The sequence below is a fragment of the Magnolia sinica genome, chromosome 18 (genome assembly GCF_029962835.1).
Source record: "Magnolia sinica isolate HGM2019 chromosome 18, MsV1, whole genome shotgun sequence".
In the NCBI taxonomy this organism is placed as follows: Eukaryota; Viridiplantae; Streptophyta; class Magnoliopsida; order Magnoliales; family Magnoliaceae; genus Magnolia; species Magnolia sinica.
Window position 1 is genome coordinate 48,400,202 of NC_080590.1, and position 11,675 is coordinate 48,411,876.

The window sequence follows — 11,675 nt, forward strand, 5'->3', positions numbered from 1 at the left end:
AATCACCCTACCAAGCATGCAACAATCCTACGCGTACCGAGTGCTCATGTGGGGCGACTCCGCCTATCCGAGAGTCCATAAACGATCTGCCCGAAGGCATATGATATGATCAATCACTTCTCATATCAGGCATACATATGATGCGTATGATCACGAATCATGAATCTATACCAAGCATGTTATGTGGTGATGGGCTCTGATCAAAATGAAGATGGGCCTAGACGGCCTATATACTACAGGTACGGGCCTATTAATGGGCCTTAGGGAAAGTGACAATGCGGACATTTAACCAACATTGTACTAACAATGTGGACGTCAAACGAACATTGTTCCCAAGGCATGGCTCTCTGCAATAATCAACACATGAACCGTGGTAGAATCACGTTGTAATGGGCCTTACATAAATCTTGTTGGGCCTCGACCCAAGGGCCCAAATACATCAAATGGGCCTCAAACCATGGCCTCATATATCTCAAGTAGGCCTTAGTGGGCAGGCCACAAATACATCAAGTTGGGCCTAAACACACGATTCTTACATACTTCACAATTGGCCTCATAATATGGGCTCTATACAAATCAAGGTGGGCATCAACAATAGGCCTTAAATTATCTCTAAAATAGTTGGACAGTTGGATGAAATACATGCATCATGATGGAGCCCACTTTAATGGAGGGTATGGTTTACAATACATACATAAGTAGGTCCCATGTGGAGCCTACCATAATATTTATTTCCCATCCAATCCCATTGATAAGGTTATTCAGACCAGGGCCCACAGTAGTATTTATTTTCCAAACAACCTAGGGCTCAATATAATGTTTATTTTCCAACCAACTATTCATAAGGTCATGTGGACTAGGGTAGGGCCCACTGTAATATTTATTTTCCATACAACCTGTTGATGGGGTCGTGTGGACCAAGGGCCCACTGAAATGTTTATTTCTCATACAACCTGTTCATAGGGCCACGTGGTGGAGGGGCCCACCGCAATGTTTTTTTTTTTTTGACGCCCAACCTATTTATAAGGTCACCTGGACGGTGGACATGGGGCCCACCGAAATGTGGTTCACGAATCCAGTCCATCCATTATGTGGGTCCCATCTGGCTGACGGTCCAGCCCAAGTTTCAGCAACATCTAAAACTCAGGTAGGCCCCACCAAGTGAGTTGATATGTTTTGGCATGTCTTCACATGATTTTACATGGTGTGGCCCACATGAGTTCCGTATAAAGCTGATTTTTGGGATGGACGGCTGGTCTGTGGGGACCCATCAAATGCATGGTGTTAATGGTTGAAATACACCAAGGTGGGGCCCACAGCTGGGGCCGTGAGCCCCAGCCCGTCCGTCTGTCAGCGGCCAGCGCGGGTGCTGTCAGCGCCTGCTGTCAGAGCAACAGCAGCAGCACTGCTGCTTGTGTTTATTTTTATTTTTTTTTACGTTTTCCTACGGATTTTAGTAGATGGGGCCCGCATCTGCAAGATCCACTCCAGCCATGGGTCCCTGTGGCTCGATACAAACCCATAGAGTCTAATGTTGGGTTGTTTTTAATATACAGGAGCATCAGGGAGTAAATCGAAGATAGGATCGTTGTTTCCTATGGTATGGCCCGCTTGATTTTCAGATTGGTCCCAAATTTTAGCTCAACGGGTAAAATGATCTGGGCAACGGGATAGACGGCTTAGATTATATGCATACATCAAGGTGGGGCCTGCATGAGTGGCCCACCATTTTGGCTAGCTCATTAGAACCTCCCATGTCAGTATACACTCCACTGTTCGGCCACCAGTAGCACGTCCAGCGTCCAGGGACACTGGACGGCATAGGAATACACTTCATTGTGGTGTGTCCCACGTGGATGAGGCCCACCAACACCTGTATACACATAATATACACACACACATATATATATATCCTATATTATATATATATAATATATATTATATTATATATCATATATATATTATATAAAATATATGATATAATAAGAAGGGCATTGGGCCCATTTTAACTGTGGATGGTGTGGATCTTCACCATCACAATGGAAAGGGGGAGAGAGAGGGAGAGAGAGAGAGAGAAACTAGAGAGACGGTGAGGGAGAGGAGGAACCCCGCCACTACGGGCCCTCCATTGATACAATTCATACATCGAGTGGGTCACACAACAAGTGGCCCTTAAAATTTAAAACAACGGTAGAACACCCACCTTATCTTCCTTCTTCTTGCTCCCTTAGGCTCCTAAGCTCCTTGCCTTGCTTTTTGATGGAGGTTGATGGAAGATTGATGGTGTGGATGAGAGATGAGAGGTGTAGATGGAAGATGAGAAGGTGGACCACACTTAGGAGGGAGAGGAAAGCTTGGACGTGTGAATTTTTTCTTGAAAGAAATTAGGGAGAGAGAGAAGATATGGATGGGTGAGGTGAGATGATGGAGTGATGGGTGTAATTAATGAAGCATGGGTTGGTTTGAAAAGTGAGTAAAAGAGGGATGGGTGAAGAGAGAGAGAGTTGACTTTGTGGAGAAAGAAGGATGGGTTGTTGTACTTGAGGTAAGGCTTGCATTAATGGTTGATTGATGGGACTAATTGTAGAGATTCCCTCGAAATCCGCAACGCGCGATGTTTCTTCGAAATAAACGCAGATCGGCATCTTCTTGCCTGGGTATCGGTTCGGTGCGCAAGTCACGGCGTTGGAACCGCGGCGACGACGCCGTCGCTATGATACAACTTTCTAATCAAGCCGACGTCAGTGTGCGGGACCTAGCTTAGGATCGTGCGCAAACACCGAATACGGTGCGAAGGTTGCCGGAATTTGACCGGAAGGACCGCGGAAGCCAACGGAATAGTACGGACTAGGACACGGGTCTTACAGCTCTCCCCTCCAAATAAAAATTTCGTCCTCGAAATTTACACAATCAATGCAAGCAGACTTAACTCATGATAGAAGAGGAAATAAGGCATCATCAATAAAATTGAAGGTAACATACAAGATACAATACACAATCAATCATCAAAGAGATGGGGATAGCGCTTTCGAATCTCAGCCTCGCGCTCCCAAGATGCCTCATCAACAGAATGGTGACCCCACTGAACCTTTACCAAGGGGATGACCTTGGTTCAGAGGACCTGCTCCTTCCGATCAATGATACGTACTGGCTGCTCAATATAAGAAGCGTCCTCACGAACCTCCAACGGCTGCCAATCGATAACAGGAACTATATCTGACCCACACTTCCTCAACATAAAGACATGGAAAATGTTGTGGATGCCAGACAACTGAGATGGTAAGGCAAGCCGATATGCCACAGCACCAATGCGCTCAATGATCTCGAAAGGTCCTATGAATCTTGGAGCAAGCTTGCCCTTTGCTCCAAATCGAACTACGCCCTTCATGGGCGAGACCTTGAGATACACATGGTCCCCTGCATCAAACTCCAAGGGACGACGCCGGTGATCAGCAAAACTCTTCTACCGGCTCTGAGCTGTGTGCATCCTCTGCCTAATGATATCAATAACCTCTGATGTCTCCTGCACAAGCTCAGGACCTAGGAGACGCCGCTCCCCAACCTCGGTCCAACAACTCGGAGATCTGCACGGCCTGCCATATAATGCCTCAAAAGGAGTTATGCCAATAGTCACCTGATAGCTGTTGTTGTATGCGAACTCAGTCAATCACAAATACTCATCTCAGCTACCACCGAAGTCAATCACGCAGGCCCGAAGCATATCCTCGAGGATCTGGTTGACCCTCTCGGTCTGGCCATCGGTCTGTGGATGATACGCGGTACTAAGTTGCAAATCAGTGCCCATAGCTCTCTGAAAGCTCCTCCAAAACTGAGACGTGAATCTCAGATCTCGGTTAGAAATGATTGAGACTGGGACGCCGTGCAGTCTCACAATCTCCTTAATGAATAACCTCGCAAGCCAGTCCAAGGGCCAAGTCGCACGAATCGCAAGAAAATGTGCCGACTTCGTCAGACGATCCACAACAACCCAGATGGCGTCATGACCGTGCTGAGTCCTCGGCAAACCCATATGAAATCTGTGGATACGTGCTCCCACTTCTACATCGGGATGCTCAACGGCTGCAATAGACCAGGGGGTCTCTGATGATCGGCCTTGACACACTGGCATGTGTCACACTCGGCCACAAAACTGGCGATCTAGCGCTTCATCCACGCCCAAAAATACTGTCGCCTCATATCACGGTACAGCTGATCAAATAAATCCTCTATCCTCGGGAGCGGGTACTTATTCTTAATCGTGACCCGGTTGAGCTCGCGGTAATCTACAAAGAGCCTCAACGAGCCATCCTTCTTCCTGACGAAGAGTACCGGTGCTCCCCACGGAGAACTGCTCGGACGAATAAACCCCAACTCACGTAACTCGTCCAACTGACGCTGCAGCTCATGCAACTCCATCGGTGCCATACGGTACGGGGCCTTCGAGATAGGCGAGGTACCAGGCACAAGGTCTATCTGAAACTCAATATGACGGCGCGGAGGTAATCCCGGAATCTCCTGGAACACGTCGGGAAAGTCGCAAACAACCGGCTACTGATCAATACACAAGGCAATAGGCTCCTCGACTGCGTAGGACATCAAGCAAGATAACGGTTCTCCTCGGAGCTCTGCAACAAACTGAAACTGCGGCAAGCCTGGTATGCAGAATGTGACTGTCCTGGCAGAACAGTCCAAGATAGCGTGATACTCAGCAAGCCAATCCATGCCCAAGATAATGTCGAAATCTGTCATCAGCAGCACAAATAAGTCAGCGGGCAAAAAGATATCACCGACAAGAACTGGGCAAGATGAACAGAAACGGCCCAATACTGTGGTCCTCCCCAAGGGAGTCGATACTGTCAACCCCTCACTAGCAGACTCTGTCGGCAATTCAGTCGATCGGCAGAAATCCTCGGACATGAATGAGTGAGAAGCACCAGAATCAAATAATACTCGGGCGATGCATGAAGAGACAGGAAGTATACCCTCGACGACTCCTCCGGATGACTGCGGGTCCTGCTGAGCCGCGTAGAATCTAGCCTGAGCTGGCTGGGGAGGCGCCTGTCCCCTCTGAGGTCCTTGGTGCTATTGCTGCCTCTGCTGCTGTTGGGGTCTCGACGGCTGAAGTGGCTGTGGTCGCTGCTGATGGGGTCGCTGCTGTGCTGGAGGCTGCTGTTGAGGTCGCTGCTGTGCTGGAGGCTACTGTGGTGCTCTCGGCGGCTGTAGATGAGGCTGCTGTGGTGCTCTCGGCTGCTGCAAATGAGGGCGAGGGCACTCAGATAGGCGGTGCCCTGTCCTACCACATCCAAAACAAGTCCCTACAAATGGCTGCTGGGGTGGGGCTGAGGTGCTGCTGGGGCTGCTGGTGCTCTAGCAGGTGGGTGGCTCCTATACCTCTGTGGTCGTCGCTGCTGCTGGGAGCTACTGTAGCGGATCTGCCTCTTCTGACCCCTCCTCTGATCTCTGTCGGCCTGCGTGCCTGCCCACTCCGTCTCGTAGATCTGAGCCCTCCGCACCACTGCCTGAAAGGTCGGAAGCTCGTGCCCAATCACACGGCCTCGAAGACCGTAACGTAAGCTGCTCTCGAAACGGCGGGCCTTCCACCCCTCATCTTCAACCATATAAGGTGCAAATCTCGATAGCGCCACAAAACGAGCCGCGTACTGTACCACGGTCATGTCCCCCTGCACCAGAGTCTCGAACTGCAGTGCCCTCTGGCGTCGAATATGGTCAGGGAAATACTGCTCCTCGAATCGATCTATAAAATCATCCCATGTCCAGACGTAGTCAGGTCCTACGACGCGGGTAACCGAGGTCCACCAGTGCTCGGCCTTACCCTGGAAAAGAAACACTGCCAACCGAACTCGCTGCTCGGTCGTGCATGACATGGTATCAAAAATCTTCTCCACATCGGAGCGCCACCTCTCAGCTGCTGTCGGATCTAGCTCGCCCTGAAAACGCGGAGGGTCAAACTGTCAGAACTCTCGAAGTAGGGCACTCGCGCGCTCCTGCTCTGCCTGGGCCGGTGAAACAACCGGGTGTCTGCTCTGCCCCTGAAGTGCGGCCGTCACAGCCTGCAGCATCTGCTACAACTGAGAAGCACTCACGGATACGGTCGGATCTGCACCGGTCTCTGGTGGAGGAGCAGCATCCTCAGGATGGGCGGTATGAATCTCTGGTAGAGGAGCGACATCCTCAGGCTGGGCAGTAGGAATCTCTGGTGGTGGAGCAGGGGTCGTAGGTGGTAATGCGGGAGCCACAAGTGGTGGAGCCGAAATCTCAGGTGGTGGTGCGGGAGTCGATCAGGTCACTCTCCTGCGCGCCATGTCCTACAGGAAAGAGCGAAGGTGCCTATCAACTTAAAGGCTCGCGAAGGCACGCGCGTTAAGGATCTGTAATAAAAGATCTCTAGGCTATCCGAACTTAGGACTTAAATCATTCATAGCAGACATGTAATGTTGTTCTTGGTTACTCCCGAGTTATGCTCTGATACCAACTTCTGTCACGTCCCGAACTTGAAAACCGGGATCACAAAATTCTCAATCGCCGAATCCGGCGCCGACAGCCTCTGTAGAACCCCATTCTCGGCTCTTGGCACCCATTCACCAGGTTCCAATCCTCAGATGCTACAAGGAGGATTTATAATCATCAGTCTAATTCATAATGAGCATAATAAAAGCATAACCCACGAACAATAAACACAAGAATACCATCACAAAATTCACTATGATCAAAAACTTTTGAGTACAATGCGTCTGAAAGGGAAAATACAATGTAACAAAACAAAACTCCAGAAGCCTGACTGCACGCTCCAACTACGGCGAGACTATGGCTGCGACTACATCCTGGCGTCTCCTGCATGCATCAATCGTGCATAAGCTTATAGAAAGCTTAGAGGGCGGTGTAAGTATGTGCGCAATATAAGCATGCTCAAAATGCAAGGTCAGAGTAATGCGGAATCATGGTGATGAGCACATGAATGCAATCAGCCGTACCAAGGCTATGCAGTGCAAGATATGAATGCTATTGGCCATAACACGGCCATGCGATGCGAGATGCAACTCAAGCATGCCAAACCTCTCAAGCATGCCAAACCTCATCATATATCAGTACAGTTCTCATTCTGGGTAATCATCAGGGTTCAATACACTTCAAATGGCACTATCGCTCTCCTAGCCGCACAGTCCAAGTGAGCGTAAGAAACCTCACTATCCGCCTGGCCAATAGTCTGCCAATACCTATCCGGCACGTCGATAGCGGACCCACTCGCGAGCTGGTCAAACTCAGCCTAGTATTGCCCCTTACCCTCGGGCGAGTAAGGCCACACTCCTTTCCAACCGACCACGACACAGTGGGAGACGCGGCCTCCTGGTATTCGGCCCTCATGCGCTCATATATCCACTCGGTCTCGACGTTGGAGTCATCCTCTTGTACCATTGGGTTTAGAGATTTTCACCCAGGGACATCTATGGTGCCCGTATGCTAGAACCAAACATTTTCGGTATCCAACCCAGCCACCCACGATGTGTCTGTGGAGGCTATGGCCCTGATATTACTAGGGCATACAATGATCATGATCACACAAATGTAAGTGCATGAATCACCCTACCAAGCATGCAACAATCCTACGCGTACCGAGCGCTCATGGGGGGCGACTCCGCCTATCCGAGAGTCCATAAACGATCTGCCCGAAGGCATATGCTATGATCAATCACTTCTCATATCAGGCATACATATGATGCGTATGATCATGAATCATAAATCTATACTAAGCATGTTATGTGGTGATGGGCTCTGATCAAAATGAAGATGGGCCTAGACGGCCTATATACTACAGGTACGAGCCTATTAATGGGCCTTAGGGAGAGTGACAATGCGGACATTTAACCAACATTGTACTTACAATGTGGACGTCAAACCAACATTGTTCCCAAGGCATGGCCCTCTGCAATAATCAACACATGAACCGTGGTAGAATCACGTTGTAATGGGCCTTACATAGATCTTGTTGGGCCTCGACCCAAGGGCCCAAATACATTAAATGGGCCTCAAACCATGGGCTCATATATCTCAAGTAAGCCTTAATGGGCAGGCCACAAATACATCAAGTTGGGCCTAAACACACGATTCTTACATACTTCACAATGGGCCTCATAATATGGGCTCTATACAAGTCAAGGTGGGCATCAACAATAGGCCTTAAATTATCTCCAAAATAGTTGGATAGTTGGATGAAATACATGCATCATGATGGAGCCCACTTTAATAGAGGGTATGGTTTACAATACATACATAAGTGGGTCCCATGTGGGGCCTACCATAATATTTATTTCCCATCCAATCCCATTGATAAGGTTATTCAGACTAAGGCCCACAGTAGTATTTATTTTCCAAACAACCTAAGGCTCAATATAATGTTTATTTTCCAACCAACTGTTCATAAGGTCATGTGGACCAGGGTAGGGCCCACTGTAATATTTATTTTCCATACAACCTGTTGATGGGGTCGTGTGGACCAAGGGCCCACTGAAATGTTTATTTCTCATACAACCTGTTCACAGAGCCACATGGTGGAGGGGCCCACCGTAATGTTTTTTTTTTATTATTATTTTTTTTGACGTCCAACCTATTTATAAGGTCACCTGGACGGTGGACGTGGGGCCCACCGAAATGTGGTTCACGAATCCAGTCCATCCATTATGTGGGTCCCATCTGGTTGACGGTCCAGCCCAAGTTTCAGCAACATCTAAAACTCAGGTAGGCCCCACCAAGTGAGTTGATATGTTTTGGCATGTCTTCACATGATTTTACATGGTGTGGCCCACATGAGTTCCGTATAAAGCTAATTTTTGGGATGGACGGCTGGTCCGTGGGGACTCATCAAATGCACGGTGTTGATGGTCGAAATACACCAAGGTGGGGCCCACAGCTGGGGCCATGAGCCCCAGCTCGTCCGTCCGTCAGCGGCCAGCGCGGGTGCTGTCAGCGCCTGCTGCTTGTGTTTTTTTTTTATTTTTACGTTTTCCTGCAGATTTTAGTAGATGGGGCCCGCATCCGCAAGATCCACTCCAGCCATAGGTCCCTGTGGCTCGATACAAACCCATAGAGTCTAATGTTGGGCTATTTTTGATATACGGGAGCATCAGGGAGTAAATCGAAGGTAGGATCGCTGTTTCCTATGGTATGGCCCACTTGATTTTCAGATTGGTCCCAAATTTTAGATCAACGGACAAAATGATTTGGGCAACGGGATAGACGGTTTAGATTATATGCATACATCAAGGTGGGGCCTGCATGAGTGGCCCACCATTTTGGCTAGCTCATTAGTACCTCCCATGTCAGTATACACTCCACTGTTCGGCCACCAGTGGCACGTCCAGCGTCCAGGGACGCTAGACGGCATAGGAATACACTTCATTGTGGTGGGTCCCACGTGGATGTGGCCCACCAACACCTATATACACATAATATACACATATATATATATATCCTATATTATATATATATAATATATATTATATTATATATCATATATATTATATAAAATATATGATATAATAAGAAGGGCATTGGGCCCATTTTAACTGTGGATGGTGTGGATCTTCACCATCACAATGGAAAGGGGGAGAGAGAGGGAGAGAGAGAGAGAAACTAGAGAGACGGTGAGGGAGAGGAGGAACCCAGCCACTACGGGCCCTCCATTGATACAATTCATACATCGAGTGGGTCACACAACAAGTGGCCCTTAAAATTTAAAACAACAGTAGATCACCCACCTTATCTTCCTTCTTCTTGCTCCCTTAGGCTCCTAAGCTCCTTGCCTTGCTTTTTGATGGAGGTTGATGGAAGATTAATGGTGTGGATGAGAGATGAGAGGTGTAGATGGAAGATGAGAAGGTGGACCACACTTGGGAGGGAGAGGAAAGCTTGGACGTGTGAATTTTTGCTTGGAAGAAATGAGGGAGAGAGAGAAGATATGGATGGGTGAGGTGAGATGATGGAGTGATGGGTGTAATTAATGAAGCATGGGTTGGTTTGAAAAGTGAGTAAAAGAGGGATGGGTGAAGAGAGAGAGAGTTGACTTTGTGGAGAAAGAGGGATGGGTTGTTGTACTTGAGGTAAGGCTTGCATTAATGGTTGATTGATGGGACTAATTGTAGAGATTCCCTCGAAATCCGCAACGCACGGTGTTTCTTCAAAATAAACGCAGATCGACATCTTCTTGCCTGGGTATCGGTTCGATGCGCAAGTCACGGCGTTGGAACCGCGGCGACGACGCGTTCGCTATGATACAACTTTCGAATCAAGCTGATGTCGGTGCGCGGGACCTGGCTTAGGATCGTGCGCAAACGCTGGATATGGTGCGAAGGTTGCCAAAATTTGACCAGAAGGACTGCAGAAGCCAACGGAATAGTACGGACTAGGACACATGTCTTACACCGTTAGAGTCCGACAGATGATTCAGATCGGGCATTTAGGTCAAGATGGTGGCCCATCAACATTGTCCGTCATCCCTTGTTTGAATCCAATTACCGCGGGAAATCCTCTAGAGAGAGGACTCTCTCTCTCTCTCTCTATCTTAGTGGAGAGCACAGTCCACCTTGGTTTGACCGTGCTCACGTTTGTTGTGTATTGTGGGTGCGTGTGATGTGTGCACACACACCTTGTATGTGGGGTCCATGGTGATGTTTCAAAGAAATTCACACCATCCAATCATCTTTCCATCTGGTTTTAAGGGGTTGGACATAAGGTTGAGGCGTGTCCAAAGATTTGGTGGTCCATGTTTTTAAGTATTTCTTATGAAAGAACTTATGTCCAAATCCTTATGGATGAAGTATTATACATTGATTTAGCTTAAGGGAGTGTACACATACTAATCCCTGTGATTTAACGGTTGGATGACCTGATTTATGAATGGGGTCATTCCAATGGTTAGATTTGTGTCAGGGTAAGGATTTAAAGCTATGATAGTTAGATTGGTATTATACACATGTATCTATTAGGTTGAATCTTATGGTAACGATCGAGAACTTTTGATACTTGAGTATCGAAAAGTTCGGGGCATTACATGGGATGTTTTCTATTACTTTGGTTCATGTTTAAGTTAAACTCTCTTTTATTCTAGTTTGGTATTTAAGAAATACTTTTAGTTTTTAATGGTTTGTTGTGACTCAAATTATAATAGATCTGCAATAGCTTTAAGTATCTCTTTTCATGTTTTGAGATTGTGAAATTAGTAAATCCTGTTGTTCACCATCGTTCCTTGGGCATGGTTGGATGATGCAATCCCTTCTAATCTTTATAATTCTCTTACGTGTGGTTATGAGATTGGTACATCTTATTGTGAGCGATTGTCTCCTAGGCATGGTTTTGTGATGAATCACTTCCAGTTCTCACAACTCTCATCCATTGAGAATTAGGTCAATGGAAGTTCAGATTTGGTTTACCGAGATATCTTCCAACTGGATAAGATAGGACTCTGATTCCAGTTGTGTCCTTGAATCAAGCATAGATCTCCCTGATCTCTATAAGTGGATCCTTGGAAACCCTAGTTCCCACCTTTGAATTTCTTAAGTTTTAGTTAAATAATTCACAATTACTCTCTCTACACTTTGAGATTTAGGTTTACATCTTCTTCTAGTTCTACTTCTAGTTGCTTTTGAAATTGCAGTAATGAC